Genomic DNA, 18,695 nt, shown 5'->3' with positions numbered 1-18,695 from the left:
TCTTATAGACAAAGTGGGGCATTGATTTTTAAATGGCCAATGGGATGTGTGTACATGCATATACATATGTGTTACATGTGTGTGTACGTGTGTGCATGTACACACATAAATATGTAATCAATCCGAGTAAATAATAAGGAGCAGGAACTACTTCCAGTTCACTGGACTTCATCCAATTTTACCCAGTAATGGAAACATACTGACATCCCAGTGAGAAAGAGTAAAGACATTCTTCTCGCTTAAGAGATCTATTCATTCATTCATTGAATTATTCAATAAGCATTTCTTAGGTCCCTACTATGTTTATGATATATTAGGTGGTTGGGATTTAAAAAGAAAAATGAAGCAGTCTTTGAGGGACTTATATTTTATTGGAGGAAATGATGTATATACAGAAAATTAAATATACACATATTACATGCATGCACACGTGTGTACATATGTATATGTGTGTTTATGTATGTGTGCATGGATGAAGTCCAGAGAACTAGAAGCAGCTCCCGTTCCTTATTATTTACTTGGATTGATTACTGTTATATATGTATATGTGTATATGCACAGGCATATATATGCATAAATACATGTGTGTATATGTATCTGTGGCACATTGGATACAGTCCTGGGCCTGGAGTCAGGAAGACTCATCTTCCTCAATTCAATTCCAGAGTCAGACAACTTACTAGTTATGAGTCACTTAACCCTGTTTGGCTCAGTTTCCCCATCTTGAACTGGAGAAGGAAATAGCAAACCACTCCAGTATCTTTGCCAAGGAAACCCCAAATGGGGTCATGACTGACAGACTAAACAACAGTGATGATAAATCCAAAGTGATATGGGATGGGTCAAGCATTAGCAACTGGTGGGATCAGACTGGGCTGCCTGGAGAAGGTGGCACATGAACTGAGCCTTGAAGAAAAGCAGGAATTCCATGAGGTTGAGGTTAGGAAGAATGCTGTTTCCAGCCTTGGCAGTCACAGAGATGAGAGACGGAATAGCCTGTATAGTTAAACCTGCTAACTGTGGGGATTCCACAGGCTTTTGTCCCCACCTCCCTTTTTTTTTTTTGTTTTCTCTCTTTACTATTTAATTTGGTGGTCTAATCAGTTCTTATGAATTTGGTTATCACCTCTATGCAAATGACTCACGGACCTATTTTTGAACCCAAGCTCTCTCTTGACTTCCATTCTCACATATCCAACTGTGTGTTAGATATATCAAACCTGATGTCTCATAGACAACTTAAACTCAACATGACCCCAAACTGAACTCACTATCTTTTTCCAAAACCCTCTTCTCTTCCTAACTTTCCCATTACTACACCAAGGATACAACCATCCTCCCAGTCCCCCAGACTCACACCCTAGGCGTCATTCTCAGTAGGTCTCTCTCATCTCCCCCAGACTCAATTAGTTGCCAAGTCTTGCCATTTCTACCTTTATATTATTTCTTGTATTACACTCCCTTCTCTCCTCTGTCACTGCCACTACCCTGATATCGTCCCACATCACTGGACTATTGCAATAGCCTTCTACTTGGTCCCCTGCCTCAGGTCTCTGCCTATGCCAGCCCATCCTTCATTCAGTTGTCAAACTGATCTTCCTAAAGCACAAATCCGGCCATAGCAATCCCACCCCCACTTAAGAAACACCAATGGCTCCCAATCACCGCTTGGATCAAATGTAAAATTTTCTATTTGGCCTTCATGGCACTTTATAATGTGCCCCCTTTCCTTCCTAACCATTCCTCTTGTATCTTACTCTCCTCCACAGTAAGATCTTTTTTCTTGCTCTTTCTTGCACACATTTCATCTTTCAATTGTGGGCATTTTTGCTTGCTGTTCCCCATGCCCGTAACTTCCTCTCTCTCCTTCTCTACAGTCCTGGCTCCTGCTGCTTACTTTGGCTCTTAGCTAAAGTCGCACCTTCTGCATGAAGCCTTTCTCAGTGCTTCTTAATCTTGGCACCTGCCTTTGGGGATTATCTCTAATTTATCTTGTTTGTATAGAGTCATTTGCAACTTGTCTCCCCCATTAGCCTCTGAGTTACTGCATATCTAGGTCCTCATTTTTATTGTTACTATTATTCTTATGCCTTTATATTCCCAGCTTGGCATGGGGCCTAGGACATGGGAGGAGCTTAATGAATGTTCATTGACTTTGCCTGAAAAAGTTCCTATATGGCCCTACCTCCCGTTTTCTTCTCCATCTTTCTCTACAAACTTTGGGTTATACTTCTTTTATCTTTTCTTCATTTACTTATCTTAATATGCTCTTTCCTTACCCATTCAACTGGATTGAAATTCATTTTAACCTGTGTGTGTGTATGCACACACACACATACTTTTGTGCATACGCACACGCACATACATATATGCAGACATATATGGATATAAACAAATATGTGTATATGCCCACACACCCCATATATGTGTATATATACCCATATTCCCCCACATATATATGCATATATGTATACACATACATACATATACCCATGCACATATGTATACACACAAAATACCCATGCATATATATGAACACACATGTATACACGTACATATGTACATGTAAGTGTGTACAAGTACATTATGCAGCCATGCATACCTACACATGCACAGATATTCACTTTTTTTAGTCATGCAAATTAAAGTGGCATATAAACTTATTAGGGAGGGGGAGGAGAGAAGATGATGAAAATGAAAACAGCTCCAAAGAAATGATGAGTTTCCCCTGGCATCTGCATCACTTTGACCTGCCAAGATTCCTCTTTTTGCACTGAGTTTTTCGTGGAGAGCCCAGGAGTCTCCGTGTCTAGAATTCATTCCCTCCTCATCTCTACCTTTTAACATCCCTTCCCTTCCTTCAGCCAAGATGCCATTTCTCAGGAATCCTTTCTTGATCCACCTGCTCCCCAAGTAGTTAATTACTCTTTTATGAAATCACTTTGCCATAAACTTTTCTGTTTAAGTATTGGAATACCCTCTTTGTCTCCTCCAGCAGAATGCAAGGAACTTATTTTTTGTTGAACAGAATTGAACTTGGCTGTTTAAGTTCGTAAATAGCATCTATTACTTTAGACAATGGGGAAGACTTGGGAAATGATTTTCCCCTTTATGAATCACTGATCTTTTTTTCTCATTAAATTTGGATTTAAAGTCCTAGTCACCAAAGGCTTTAGCTAATCAATTCATGCTGTGTTCTTTGCAGGGCCTGTAAAGGTGAAGGAGACAGCAGACACACCTACTGGTCCAAGACTCAGGGGCTGAGGAGCGGGGTCAGGGAGATCAGGGCATCCCTCAGAGACAGCCGGGGTGGAGAAGAGGTGACTGTGAACAGCTCCATGATTCCTTCTCACTTGTATGCACTTCCATCACCACGGCTCGCCTTCCCACTGTCCTATTATTGGAACTGACATACCCCTCCACAGCAAGCTCTTGGAAAGGAAGAGTGCTCAGGGCTACCTGGGTCTTCCACTTTCTTCCTCTGACCTCTTTTTCAGCACACCTGTCACTTCCTAAGCTCATTTACCCCACTATAAAGATATCCTCTTTGACTTGTGCCACCAGTGGCTTCCTTTGGCCTACATTTCAAATCCTGCCTTTATTTATTAAGACTGCCCCCACCCTGACCCTTCCTGCCTTTGCTATTCTCTTCACCTGGTGACATTTTTTTTTCACCCTTTTCAGGCTTTCCTCTCTGAGTTTGAAATTTCTTTTGCCTCTATTTCTTGCAATTGTTTTCTGTTTCCTAAACTCCAGGTCCTTTCACATGGTGCTGAATTTATTGCACCTGAGGAAGATAGATACAACTCTGCCCAATCCCAGCTCTCTCGTCTTTTCGCCCAACTTCCCGTTTTCCTTCATGGTCAGCATCTTTGGCTCTGAGTCTCTTTTCATTAGTCCCGGTTTTATTTTTCACCTTTCTAGATCCTTTCTGTGTTCCTTCCTCCGTTGTATACTCACCAATTACTAAAACAGGACAGGCATAATTCAGGCTCAAGATGCTGTGTGAGGCTCCTTTGGAGTGGAGTTAATGCATCAGGCCCTGATTCCTGTGCTTCATTCATCCTTTTAACGATGAACATTTTACCTAGTGAGGCTTCAAGATTCATCTTCACAATAAAAGACCATGTTGGTATCCAGAACAAAAATTAGGCAATATGGGGGAAAAATACTACAACTCGCAAAAAATAATTTTGAGTATACATAAATATTCAGATACCTGTTTAATGCCTTCTTATTCAAACATGTGCTATATTTCTTACAGTTATAGACACAATTAAATTATCAAGATAAAAAGAATATAGCTAAATTCAACTTTAAAGTGGTGTGAAACTTTTCAAATTTCTAGTTTCAAGCAATATTTGAAAGTCCCCCTCCCAACATTCGAGGCCCATCTCAAATGTTCTAACCCTTCAAATTGGAAGTCATCAGGAATCATTGAATCTTAGATTTTGGGGATTGAGGGGAGATCCATGGTCATGTCATCTGGCTGGTATCTGGAAAAGGATGCCCTCCCAACATAACTGGCAATTACTCACTCAGCCTTTACTTAGAGATGGCAAATGAAAGGAACTCTCCGCCTACACACCATTCTACTCTTCAATGCCTCTGATTGTTAAGAAGCTCCTTCTTACAACAAGACGATGCCTTTCTTTTTGAAACTTCTACTCCTAACAAAAATCAAAAATAAATAAAGAGAAGAAAACTTCTCCTCCTTGGTCCACATGCTGCCCACTAGGCCAAGTCTAATCCCTCTTGGAGGTAAAAGCCCTTTAATTGCTTAATGATAACTGTTCATGCCGCCTCTCCAGGTTGAAGATCCCCTGTATTTTGTGATCCATCAATAAATAACAGGACCTTGAAGCCTTTCATCAGCCTGGATGCCTTCCTCTAGCCACTCTCAAACTTATCAGTAACAATTCTAAAAATGCAGGAGATATTTAAACACAAAACTCCCCATGTGAGTCGGTCTTTCTTTTCCCATCTGTAAAACAGGTATAATACTAGTGCCTCCCCTCACAGAGAGGTTGTGAAATAACTTATGGAATTGCTTGGCAAACACTGAAGCACCATATGAATGCTAGCTATTACTAGCTTTATTTAATTTATAACTTTCTTATGACTTATCATAGCCTAACTTGAATCAAATGAATGCAATTTTATCTTCCCACTAGACCATAAGCTTTCTTATTTACCTTCTCACATCCCTCTGTGCCCAGCATAGTCCCCTATGCATACTAAGTACCAGATTAGTTTCTTGAATTGAATTTATTAAATATTAGATAAAACCAAACTTAATCATGCAAATCCTAACTGCTGGACTAAGTACTAGCTTCACAGCCAGGAAAAGGTATTGTATTAATAGGCGATTACAAATTATTTTGAGTGGAAATAGCATGGCACGGCAGCTCTGGACCTGGTCAGGAAGCCCTGGGACTAATTCCTGGCATGGGCACGTTTTCAGCCTCTCGCAGCTTCCATTTTTCTCATCTGTAAATTGACCATAATAATACCTATAGGATATTGCAGGTTTATTGTGATCCTCAAATGAGCAAAAGGTGTAACATTAAAGTACTATACATTTCAGTTATTATTATGACATTTTCCTAGCAAATAAAAAGTGAAATAAAGAGATTTTCTCTTTGCAACAGAACACACTTTAGTGATATTTAAATGCAAATTATAGCCAATGAAACAGTATTCCAGGGCATCAAGTCTAATCACAGACGTATTTACAAGTATTATAGGAGGACTAAGATGTTTTTTGGTCAGCTAGGTGGTACAGTGGATAGAGCTCCAGTCTGGAGTTAGGAAGAGTCATCTTCCTGAGTTCAAATCTGGCCTCAGACACTTACTAGCTATGTGACCCTGTGCAAGTCACTTAACCCTGTCTGCCTCTGTTTCCTCATCCATAAAATGAGCCGGAGAAGGAAATTGCAAACCACTCCACTATCTTTGCCAAGAACCTCCCAAAAGGAGCCAGCAAATGTCACATAAAACTGAAACAACTGAACAAAAATAGTGTTCTTAAAAGGAGATATTAGTGGCTGGTTGTGATTTACCCTTGATAGGAAGGGAAATAATTAGATCAGACCCAAGACTCTATTATTTCAAAATGCTAGGTCTTTTGGTAAAGCCCACTCTTGTCAGTGCCCAAGAGAGGAAGAGGGTTGAGTTTGGCTTGGGGGCAGAGGTAGTCAGTAGACATCAAGAAAACTGTGTCATTCAGATATATTATCTCATATTTAAATTAAAAGTTTAATCCTAAAAAGCACTATTTAGGGTGGAGCATGTAAAGGAGCTTGGACTTAATGATCAATGTTTATGCATATAAGAATATGATAGAAAGGTGTGAAACAAACACATGGCTTTTAGTAGGTTGCAAACACTTAGTATCTATTGGATACCTAGAAAGACACAGTCAAGTAGCCAGAGGAAAAATACCTTCAGGTATTGTATACCAGAGACTCATTTTTCTTCATAAACAAACAGATGACAAATCCCAAAATAAAAATACAAACCTCAAAACATACTGGTAAATTCTCCAAACAGACTGGAACTGGGGCACCATTATAGATAAAATTGTTAACAACTATTACCTGAGGAGAACACTGGTCCATAAAAATCTAATAATATTTTAAATGTATGCCACCATACGGAAAAACCCACAACCTCAAAACTATATGTAATGAAAAGCTGTGAAAATATAGAGACCAAGCAGAAAAAAAACAAGTCATGTTAGAAGAGGATGAAGTAACGCATCATTCCTTGAATCTGCTTGCAGGATGCTAACAGGAGTTTACCTTATATCCCAGTATTTTAATTCAGTTATAAACAACAGTCATTTTATCTACTTGCATTATTTATCAATTCTGCCTACCAGAATACTAATAAGAACAAGCTAAACAGCAACAACTGTAAAAAATAGTGACAATAAGACAAACAGCCTGGGGCAATGGACAGATTATTAGACTTGGAGTCATGAAACTCTGAGTTCACATTTTACCTCTGACCACTATACAGCTAGAAGCAAATCACTTCTGCCCCTCAATTTCTTTATCTAGGAAAGAGGGGTGATAACACTTATAGTACTCAGATCAAAAAGCTAGTGAACGTAAAGCATTTTTGAAAATATAAACGTCTTAAAAGCTCAGAAACAAAAAAGACATTTGGAATCAATGCCAAGTCCTAACCCAGATTTTAAGAATCTTATTTTTCATTCTAATAATCTCTCAATTCGCATTTTGTTTTGTTTATTTTTGCCTTGGTTGTCGTGTCAATGTGTGTCCTTGGTGCATGTAAATATTGTTTGAAAACGACAGCTACACAAAGGCTATTGTGAAATGTTGTAGCAGAAGCCCCAGTAATTTAACTTGGACTCTTTACCTTAGCTCACAAAAGAAGGGACGTGTGAGTAACATCAAAACAAGTGACGGCATGCCTGAAGGTATTTTTCCCTTACCTTCATCATCAAACTCAAATGTGCCAAAATACATAAATATTTCAAAGTCTCACTGCCTCAAGATCACTAAAGAGTTCCCAGTTGAGTGTCCACTATTAAATACTACATTCCTCCACTGGCAACAAGGCTTCAAAAGCATTTAAGCAAGGGCCCCGATTAATGCACATAATGAGCTCCCAGAAGAGGCTGTATTACTCACATTCACAGGATATATTTCCATTGGGCTGGAACTCATCACCACATTTTATATTATTATAATTTCAAATAGTGTGAATTCAATCATGTAACTACTTCATGTTATATATTATTTACACAAATTGGGACCTAGATGTAATAATGCCTCTGTAGAGGTATTTGGTTGCGGTGGAGCATGATGGAATGTGGTGGGGGGGAGTGGTAGGATTTTCAAGTTGGTGGTACAGTAGATAGAGTGCCAGGCTTGAAGTCAGGAAAACTAATCTCCCTGAGTTCAAATCTGGCTTCAGACGTTTACTAGCCGTGTGACCCTGGGCAAGTCAATGAACCCCATTTGCCTCAGTTTCCTCATCTGTAAAATGACCTAGAGAAGGGAATGGCATACCGCTCTAGTATCTTTGCAAGAAAACCCCAAATGGGGTTACAAAGAGTTGGACACAACCAAACAGATAGGGACATGTTGACGCAGTGGAGAGAGCAGTTCATTTGGAGTTGGTCTGGGTAATCTTGGCAGTCACTTAACCTCCCTGGGCTTCAATTTCTTTGTTAAATTTGGTAAGATGATCAAAATCAATTCTTTGGGCCAATTTCTGAAAGGGATTCAGGATGACTTTGGAAATGGATTCAATACACAGACTATAATAGAAAGACAACTGAGAAAACAAAGGAAGAAAAAAAAATGGGAAACAGGAAAATAGCTAACAACAGCTGACAGAAAAGAATACATTTTTAACAGAAGCCCTTATAATACATCTGGACCTTAGAGTACCTTAAGTACTCTGTAACAGCAAGCACCCTGGCACACCCAAGATGGCCTGGTAGCACAGTTTCTTTGATCTGCTTTTCTTAAAGGAAAGGCAACTTGAAGGGGGTCAACAATCTTCCTTTAATCGAACATATATAAATCATTCACTACTTCAGGGGAAAGGTCAGCACCCTCAAGGTAGAGAAAATAGAAGCAGAGAGAAAATACAAGCAGAGAAATTAGCACAAAGATCAACAGATATGGCTCCAACTGTCTGAACGAAGTAATACAACCACCTACGTACACCACCAGATTGGGGGAGCATAAATATCTGAGTAGTCAAGGGCTCTTAACGACTACTCAGAGTTCCATCCAGGTTATCAAAAGTTCCTTCCCATGAGCAAGCCCCCAAAGCAAAATCTCACCTCAGAATACATATATAGTTTTGGCTAATAGGCTCAGAGCCAGAAGGCATCACAACCCTCATGACTCAGTGCCTAATTAGCTTAGTACCAAAAGGTATGAAAGCCTTCCTACAAGCAAGCTTCCCAGTAACCAAGCCTCTCCTTAGGCAAGTTCCTCCCCCAATGGGCTCTATGTGACTCAGGATGTATCACAGCTGTGATTGAACATGTGTGGTCACATAGGCCTATTAATGGACAGGGAAAATCATCCCATTTCAGTAACATTACATACTTCCACTCTTCTCTTTTCTGGAAAATCCCCCCCCCCACTCCCTTAACTTATTGAAAATCTTTGTATCAATTATCTCTGAAAAAGCTGTGGTATCTAATGTAAATAGAAAACTTACAAAAACAAAAGCCATGTCTCAACAGACAAGTGGTAAAGGGTTATGAGCAGCTGTCAGAAGAATTGCAAACTATTAACAACCAGATGGCAATATACTCCAGACAAAAATAATAACAAGTATAAATTTAATAAATAAATCCAGGTCTTATTTCCCCCAAAGAAAATTAGCAAATTATTTTGTTTAAATGGGAATATGCAATATTGGAGGCATTACAGAGAGAGAGAGAGAGAGACATTTTTTGGTAGACCTATGAAACAGCACAACCATTCTGGAATGCAATTTTTGAATTGTGCCAATAAAGTTGTGATGATCTTCATTTTGACTCAGAGATTCCATTGAATCCAGAGAATTTCATCTAATATATACAACAAAAAGGTCACTGACAAAAAAAAGGGTACATATACAAAGTATTTATAGCAGCACTTTTGTGATAGCAAAGAACTTGAAATAAAGCAGAAGCTTACCAGTTGGAAGACTGGCCAAACAGATTGTGGTATGTGAAGGTAATGGAATATTACTTACTATGATTTAAGGAACAAGTAAGACGATAAATACAAAGAAGCATTTAAAAATGCATCAACTGATGCAAAGTGAAGTATGTGAAACCAAGAAAACAGCATGCATGCTACAACAATGAAAATGAAAAGAACAACCTCCACAAAATAATTAGAAATGCATGCTACCTAATTACAAAGAATAAGATTGGCCACAAAGAAGAGATATGAGAAGTTTACCTTGCTTCTTTGCTGAGGTGAGATGAGAGGTCCCATATAATGTCAGGTGAGAGGTATGGAATATCCCAATAATGTTAGAGACATGTAGATAGGTAGATACATACATACATACATACGTACATATATATGTAGATATATATGCGTATATGTGTATATATATGTGTGTGTATGTATATATATTTTGCTAATTTTTAGCTTATTTTTAGCTAATTTTTTAGCTTTTTTCTTCTTTTTATTTTGAAAAACAAACATTGTTATAAAGGCTGACTTTTTGGAAGGAGGAGGGAGAAGGCTACAGGGGCAAATTTAATAGATGTGCAAACAAAAGATAACAGTAAAAATCTATGAGAAAACAAAGAACCATTCAGGCTTTAAACCTACTCTTGGTGTCTGTGGTGTTGTGACATCAGAGGGGAAAAGCAATCTGATATGTCTGAGAGCTTGCTTCTCGCTATAAAACATCTGGTCCTCTTTGGTCCCTCTGAGCAGCTCTGTTTTGTGGGATGAAACTCAGACAACTGTTCATCAAACAAGGAAGAGGATGAGCCCTGGCATAATGTGGGCACCTTACAACGAAAGGGCTTTCTTTCAGTGGATTAAGGATCCCTCTCATCTTCTTGCTGTGGCCTGAAGCTATCCCACTCAAGACCAAGACTCCTCTCCACAGGCTGAATTGTGCATCGATCTTCATCCTCCAGAGGCCTAATTGTAGCTTTGCCTCTCCAGACTATAATTCAGATCTGTCCTTGCCTACCTCCTTTCTTGACCCCTTCTCATGGGTATCTCAACTGAAGCACTTTTCTTTGAGTGAGTTAAAGCATGCCAATTAAAGACATTGCTTTAGGCATCCTCTGTCTAATCTCTCACTTCTATGAAACTCTCTAAGTTTCAAAATGCAGTTATAAGAGACTGGCATAAACCCTTTAGTTTTGGATAGTATTACTGTGCATGAGATCCAATTCACCACATCCCAGTGAATGTCAGTAAAATGTACTTAGTGGTGATACTCTCAGAAGGCCAAAGGGAATATTTGTCAGGTCTTGCCCAGATGTAAAGGAGGGAGGAGAACTGATTCTCTTCCTTGTGTCTTTCAGTTCTTTGTTAGAATGGCACCTTTGCAGTTTGGGGTTTGTGTGGGAATGGGGCGTGGGGAGAACTTACCCCTAAACAAATCTACATAAGTATAAAAGAAAACCAATTTTAGATTATAAATTAATTCTAATTTTCTATAAGTCAACCTTTTACTGCTTCTCATGAGAGTACATATTCTGGATAACTTTAATAAAGTTTTAACAACATTTTGCATAGAGGGTGAACCATATGGAACTATTGAGGTAATAGACCTATCCTAGTCATATCGCATCTGGGGACAAGTACATCAAGCATAATGATGCTTGAAGTTATGCCACGTAAAGATCATTTAAAGGACCTGTGGGGTTTTTTGTTTGTTTTTTGTTTTATGTTTTTCCTGGAGAGAAGGCTTGGGATGGGGAAAGAAGGGCTGAAAGGTATCTTCGAGTATATGAAGAATTGTCATGTGAATGGATACATATCAGGTTTGTGCAGCTCCAAAGCTTGATGGCATTAAATAATGTCACATGCAAATATTTGGATAGATTCAAGCATCTGGAGGACTCCTTCTTTAGGGAATTCCTCTTCCATTCTGACTCCACGTTAGACACTGACAAATGTGTCCCTTGCTTTCTATTTCACTTTATAATAAGAACCACAAGCTATCAAACAAGATTATGTTGTGTCGATCAAGGAACGTTGTAGGATCAAAATGTATACATAAGGGGACACTTTATTTTAGAAAACCTTGGATTTGGATATCAACAGATATCTATGGATATCAATCAGGGATGAGAAATAGAAGCAATAGGTGAATATTACAAAAAGACAGATTTCAACTTAATGAATGGGAAAAAACTTCCTAACAAGTCTCTTCAATAGTGCTTCCACTTTAGGCTTTTTGGCTCCCTTGGGAAATAGTCATCACCACCACCACCGACATTATCACCACCACCACTACATCCCCATCATCACCATCATCCCCATCATCACCATCACCATCATCACCATTATCACCATCATCATCATCATCATTACCACCATCACCATCACCATCACCACCACCACCACCACCATCACCACCACCCCACCTCCATTGCCACTGGAGGTCTTCAAGAAAAGGATGAATGTCAACTTGTAGTGAATACTGAGGAGTCAATGCTTTACACACAGGGTAGATTAGATGACCTTTGAGATCTCTTCTAGCTGATAGGCTATGATTTAAACTCATATACTCTCTGCCTCAGACAAATTGGACTACTAACTATACTACTGCCAAACCCATTGCTTACTTTTCTCCATGTCTTTAAGTCTTTCCTCTGCTTGGGATGACCTAAATCTCTTTCAAACTCCTCCTCATCTCTTCAAGCCCAGCTCAAAAATCACCTTTCTCCAGGAAAATCTTCCCTTGTTTATGTATGCGCCATGTCTATTATTACTAGACTATTAGCAGCATGAGGCTAGACACTGTTTCCTAAATTTTGTATCCAATCTATTGCCCTACTCAATGTTCCTTACAAATAGGCACTCAAAGTTTAGTTTTAAGTGAAGGAAAATAACCCCCTGACCTTTTAAAATGCTAAAGAAAGGGTTAGGATCTATAATTGTGTACCTTCCCCAGTCTTTGCTGCCCAGCATAAATTCTGCTTGTGCTATGAGTGTTTGTTCCATTTGGGTCAGCCATCTCAATTTTTTAAATGTACCATTTTCATTTTAACTTTTCCAGGGCTGAGATCCTGTCCAGTGTAGTTTTTTTTTTAAAATCTCTCTATAGAAAAGTTTTATTGGCAATAGATGTGCTAAATGGCTCTCATTTCAGCCACTTTCTGTCTTTGGGATGACAGATATTGAACACACAGTTAGGCTAATAGAAAGCTGTTTTCATTTTTTATTATATTTATTACAGAAAGCTCCCTCTTTAACTAGAGTGCATGACTTTGTTCTTGGATAAAATGCAACCTAATTGAATTGACTTAACCATGGCAGCTTGAAGAAAATGTGGTTTACAGCAGAGGCAAAATGCTTTCTGTAACTTTCCAAAAAGAAATCTTTAAACAATAAACTGTTTTCAGATTACTTTCTTTTTTTTTTAAAAGTATAGACAAAAACTCCCTTCATCCTCTTTGGCACACTTGCAATTGTATATCACCCTTCTCTCTTCTAACTTCTGATTTGCCTGCTAATAATCTAATTTTTCTGCTTATCTGATTAAACTACTACTAATACTCCCACCACCACCACCACCACCACCATTACTACTACTACTGCTGTTGCCACTACCATGACAATGATTACTACTATGACTGCTACCATTAGTACAAATACTAGTACTAGTACTACTACCAACCACTATTGCAACTACTGCTGCTACTACTACCACGACTATTTCATATCTACTGCTTCTGTTCTTTGTTGTTGCTGGTGCTATTAAAACTACTACCTCATACTTATGTAAGATTTACAGTTTAGAAAGCACTTTACTCATTGCCACTATAAGATAGGTAAAGTATGACAGACTTGATAAGAAGAAAGTCTTAAGGCTCAGTTTTGCTCTATAATCAACCTGTGTAAATTAAATGCAAAACTCATTTTAAAATTGGGTGACCATTGAGAGAATGATACAAAGTCAACTTGACCCTTGCCCTTGTTGACTTCTTATAGTCTAGTAGGGGACTATTATAACATTCACAAAAAGCCACATGGAAAAGATGGAGGTGACCCAAAGGGAGATCCTTGAATTCCTTTTTTCATTCCTCAAACACTATCATTCAATCATTCACCTTCTTCTCTTTTTTTTTTTACCAGTAACAAAAGAAGAAAAAGCCTAATTCCTCACTAAGGCCTCTTGAACTCAATGAGGTTAAATTTTTTAGGTTTGTTTATTATCCTGTTCTATCATGACAAGTAGGGCATAAAATCTATTTTTTAAGTATCTGTACATTTTCATATGCATACATATATGTATGTGAAAGAAATAAACAAGAAATATTTGAAGAGTGAACAATTAGAAGATAAAGGATTTTTAACTTACAAAAGATTAGGACTGCATTTAGAATCTCTGTTGATATCTAGATCACTAGCTACAGCTATCATCTCTTCACAAACATATGATACTATCATTTATAAATATATATAATATAAATGGAAATTTTTGTTCATTTAAATAAAACTCATTGAGTTATTATATGTGGGATTTAATTGAAATATACTAATTTTATATCAGTATTTACTCAGAAAGCATACATTGGTCATTTGCCAGCCATACTCAGACAACAGGTTTAGTCCAATCACTACTGTAAAGCCACAGCTTCCTGGGTAGCAGCTAAAATTTATATCCTGTTCTTCAAATTACTTTTTCTTGACTTTAGAATTTTCTACAGAATAGATGAATTCATATATAAAAGTCATCATAATCATGTAAAAGTGTATTAAAAATCACACAGAAATGACTTCAAAAACACCTCTTGGTATTTTAGTCATAGGAAACAAATCTTTCCAAGTTTCTAGGATCTGTGACAGTCTATCGATGCAAATTGTAATCCCTCTGTAAACTTTTATATGTAGTTTCATGAGGAAAGACAGAAAGACAGAAAGGAAGGAAGGAAGGAAGGAAGGAAGGAAGGAAGGAAGGAAGGAAGGAAGGAAGGAAGGAAGGAAGGAAGGAAGGCATCACTGTTGACCTGGTTGGTCATTGTCCTTCATCCTTGAAAAGGACCAAAATGATATCATTACGCTAGAGTCAAGTTACAGCGTGTCTGACTGTTTTCAGACCAATATGAGCTGGGAATGTTCTACCACAGGTCAAGCACAAATAGTCCATGTGAATTTATGGGTGGATTTTTTTGTGTGTGTGTTTCAGCCACAGGGTGGGATCCCCGCCTGCCATAGTAATCAGGCCAGGGGTAGGTAAGTAGACAGTTTTTAGGCCACCTTTTCTAGCTCCTTTCTCACCCCAGGAGGTGAACAGTGCAATCCTTAAAAGGCTCCTCAGACACCCAGGCAGACACCCAAGGGGCTTCTGAATCCCACTGCTGTTTCCAGTGAGATTACCCTATGATCTAGGCTGCCTGTGCACAGGATTGTGACTACAACTCCCAGTGTATCTGCATCTGCTGCTTCATCACTTGCCTGTCACCACAGGATTTTGAGATAGGTAAAAATGGTTAAATGGCATGGGTGATGTCTTTTTATTGGGGCATAAATTGGATTTAAGTGAGGCAGAGTTGCACAAAGTCATCCACCTCATTCTCTCCTCCAGAGACATCACAGTCCAGTGTCAAGATAAAGTCGAGATGACTGGTGGTGGCTCAAGATGCAGTCTAACCAAGCTCTAAGAGCTCCACAGTGCCTGCTTCAGCTGCCTTCAGGCTGTTGGAATAAATTGTTCTCATCTGCCCATTCCACCAGGAGAAGTGTTCACCTTAGTTACTCTCCACCTGGTTTAGCCTGTCTGCCAAAATGGTTTATTGAGGTATGGACTCTACACATGCTACAGCTTCTTGGAGCTAGGTGGAAGTTAGAGTTAGGTGCATCAGGTGGACACCAAAGTAGGAAAGCAGCCCTGAAAAGGACTCAGCAGCCCTCACACCAGCAGTATTAGTCTTCCCTGAACACACCCTACACCCCACTGTTTACCTACCTTTTAGTGATGGGCTTCTCTGAACTTATGGTCTTTGATCATTTCCCTCACATATGAAAATGAAAAAGACTCCATCTGGCCCTCAATCTATGATCTTAGAAGCTGATTATACTGAGACAGAGAGAACATTGAGTTGGGTAAGAGGAGAGATGCAAAATTTTTAAAAGATAGTGTGTAGACTTCACTGAATTAGTGGTTGATGATATAACAGCTTATTAGCTAAGACTGCTTTCTTGACACTCATTTAAATGTGGCATAGAGTAATTGATGTCTTCTAGTTACGCTGTGCTTGATCCTACTATGGGAAGTACAAGATGAATTTCCTAAGGCAACTTACTCATAATCTGAACATAAACCTTGAGATGAGTGTAGGGCTAGGATTTTTGACCAACATTCAACCAATAATTTTGTTATTTCTATGAAACTTAACAAGAATTATTTGGAAGGTCTTCAGAATTGGCTTTCTAGTTTCTAGTAGTACCAGAATCTGTGACCACAGACTCTTTTTCCTGCGCTAATTTTTGGTAGGAATAGGTACTTTTTCATTGTTAAAATGCATCAATTATCTGCATGCTCCCAAGAGCACTGTTTACAACTCATGCCTAACTTCTCTCTGGTGTTATTCTTGTTTATTTCCTCTAAAATCATTGACAAGGATGCATATACAATAGCCCGAATATCATCTTCTTCATCTTCTTACTTTATATATGGTTTTCAATGCATCATCTACACTGTCCACCTCTTGTCTTCACCATATGATTGACTCATCTACTCTTCTAGTTACATATCTCTTTGATGTTATCTTTTTGGTCTGCACAATACATTATCCATAGTACCTTGAAACCTATTTATGTTCTGCATTGCCCTTTGGATGACCTTGATTACTTGGAGACTGTGGTCTTGCATGATATACAGCCATATAGTTCTGGAATAACATCAATGTTAAGAAGATGAGCTTTTGAATCTGGGAGAAACTCGGGGTCAATGAAAGGCTATGCAATTTCCAAAATGCAGTCCAGTTTACTTCATTCTTTGTATTTAATTCCTAACTTGGTTCACTATGCCTGCCTACTATGTCTATAATGATGGACTAGCTCTTTGGGCTGTCTCTCAAAATGAATATTATGGTTAAGACAATAGACATTCTTTACATCCTTGGTTTTAACTATATGTGGAGGCTTGGATCTTCACAATGATGTTGCATCTAATTCAGAAATCTGAACCGTGCTCCAAGGCTTGATGCCATCAAACAATGTCACATGCAAAAATCTTATGCAAGCATCTGGAAGACTCAACCTTCCTTAGGGAACTCCTCTTCCACTCTGACTCTGTTAGACACTGGCAAATACATGTCTCCCTGCTTTATATTTCACCGTATAATAAATTCCAGATCATTATCAAACAAGGTTATCCATGCTGTGTCTATCAAGAAACACTGTAGAATCAAAAAGTATGCATAGGGTACATTTTATTTTAGAAAAGTTTTAAGGGTGTATTTTCCTCTATGGAATCAAATGCTTTTTTAAGTCAACAAATAAATGGCACTCTGGCCTCTTATGTATACTACACCTTTCAGTCAAACGTATGACTATACAGATGGGGGTCTCCTGGATTATACAATCTGATAAACCCTGCCGGTTTTCCTTCTCATAGTTTCATCAAGAATGCCTACACTATGCACTTACGTTATTGCAAAAGGATTTTGTGGGAATGAAAAAGGAGGCTTATCGATCAGTAGTTGCTGATTTCCACTATTATTTTTTTGCTAGTAACAATGTCTGTCATTTTTCTCTCATTCAGTTCTTTTCAATTTGGTCTCATAATATCTTCCAAATTTTGGTTGTCAGGACTTCCTTAGTCCTCTCTCCACTCTTGTCCCTTTCCTTCAGTGCCTCAAGTTTTCTACTTCATGCCCAAATTACAGACTGTAATTTAGAGTCCAAATGTGATGACTCTACTGTCAAAAGGTCATAGATATAGAGCCTGATGGGGTCTTAAAGGTCACTGATCACTGATTCCAACCCTCTTATTTTATAGTTCAGAAAAATGAGGCCACAAATGAGGTTAAGTAACTTGTCCAGGGTCACACAGGTAGTGCTGAATGGGGTGGGGGAGGATTCAAATCACAGTCTTCCTGATCAGTGCTCTATCTCCTACATTTCTGTGCTACTGACAGAAATAATTTGCAATAGAATGTTGACAGATTTTTGTCCATTTTTTCATCTTGTTTTCTACTTTCTAGTTATGATCTCAATCGTTATCAGGGTGATCTGGTTTTATCTTTCCCCAAATCTAACCCTCTTCCCAACCTCCCTTTTTGGTCAAGGGCCCTATCATTTTTCCAGTCATTCAGGTTCAAAGCCTAGGTGCTACCCTGACCTATCTCGATCCCTCCACCACCTACCCTATCCAATCTGTTGCCAAGTCTGGTCAATTTTACTTTCTTAACATTTCTTGTATGTGCTCCCTTCTTCTCATACTGCTACAGCACTGAACAGACCCTCATCAGCTCATGCCCAAAATGTTCCAGTAACTTCCTATCCAGCTTTCTTGACTGAAGCCTCTCTCCACTCCATTCACCTATCAAAGTAATTTTCCTTAAGTGCAAGTTGGATCATGTCATTCTTCTATTCAATAAATTTCAGTGGTTCCCCAGTACCTCCAGGATAAGAGAGAAAATCCTGCATAACCTTGATTCCCCACTCCCTCCCCTCCATATTCTCCATGAGTGTTTTAACAATCTGGCTAGCAGCTTCTGTCGGGGTATAAGATTCACCCATAGCCAGCACCCAGAAAGCTGCCAGCAGCACAGGTTCTTCTGATCTGCTTAAGCAAGAGAAGCAAGGTGAAGGGTTTGACAAGCTTACTTTTAATTCAGCATTCAAATATTATTCAGTTAGTTCAGGGGAAAAAGCCAGCACCCTGAACTTCCAAACAAAATGCAAACAATTTACAAATATCAACAGACTTTGTCTGATTCCATCCCAACACATAGTTACCAGAGTTCAACAAAATCTCAGCATCCGGGTTTACAAGCT

The 18,695-nt window shown here is 38.7% G+C and overlaps 1 protein-coding gene across 3 annotated transcripts in view; it reads right to left on the bottom strand.

Annotated features, from left to right (window-relative positions):
- Positions 1 to 18,695, bottom strand: part of INPP4B (inositol polyphosphate-4-phosphatase type II B) — a 471,298-nt gene that overhangs the window by 176,774 nt on the left and 275,829 nt on the right. The window lies entirely within an intron of this gene.

This window comes from Trichosurus vulpecula, chromosome 6, assembly GCF_011100635.1.
Source record: "Trichosurus vulpecula isolate mTriVul1 chromosome 6, mTriVul1.pri, whole genome shotgun sequence".
NCBI lineage: Eukaryota > Metazoa > Chordata > Mammalia > Diprotodontia > Phalangeridae > Trichosurus > Trichosurus vulpecula.
The sequence above is the reverse complement of the archived record's forward strand: the minus strand, read 5'-3'. Positions and strand labels throughout refer to the sequence as shown.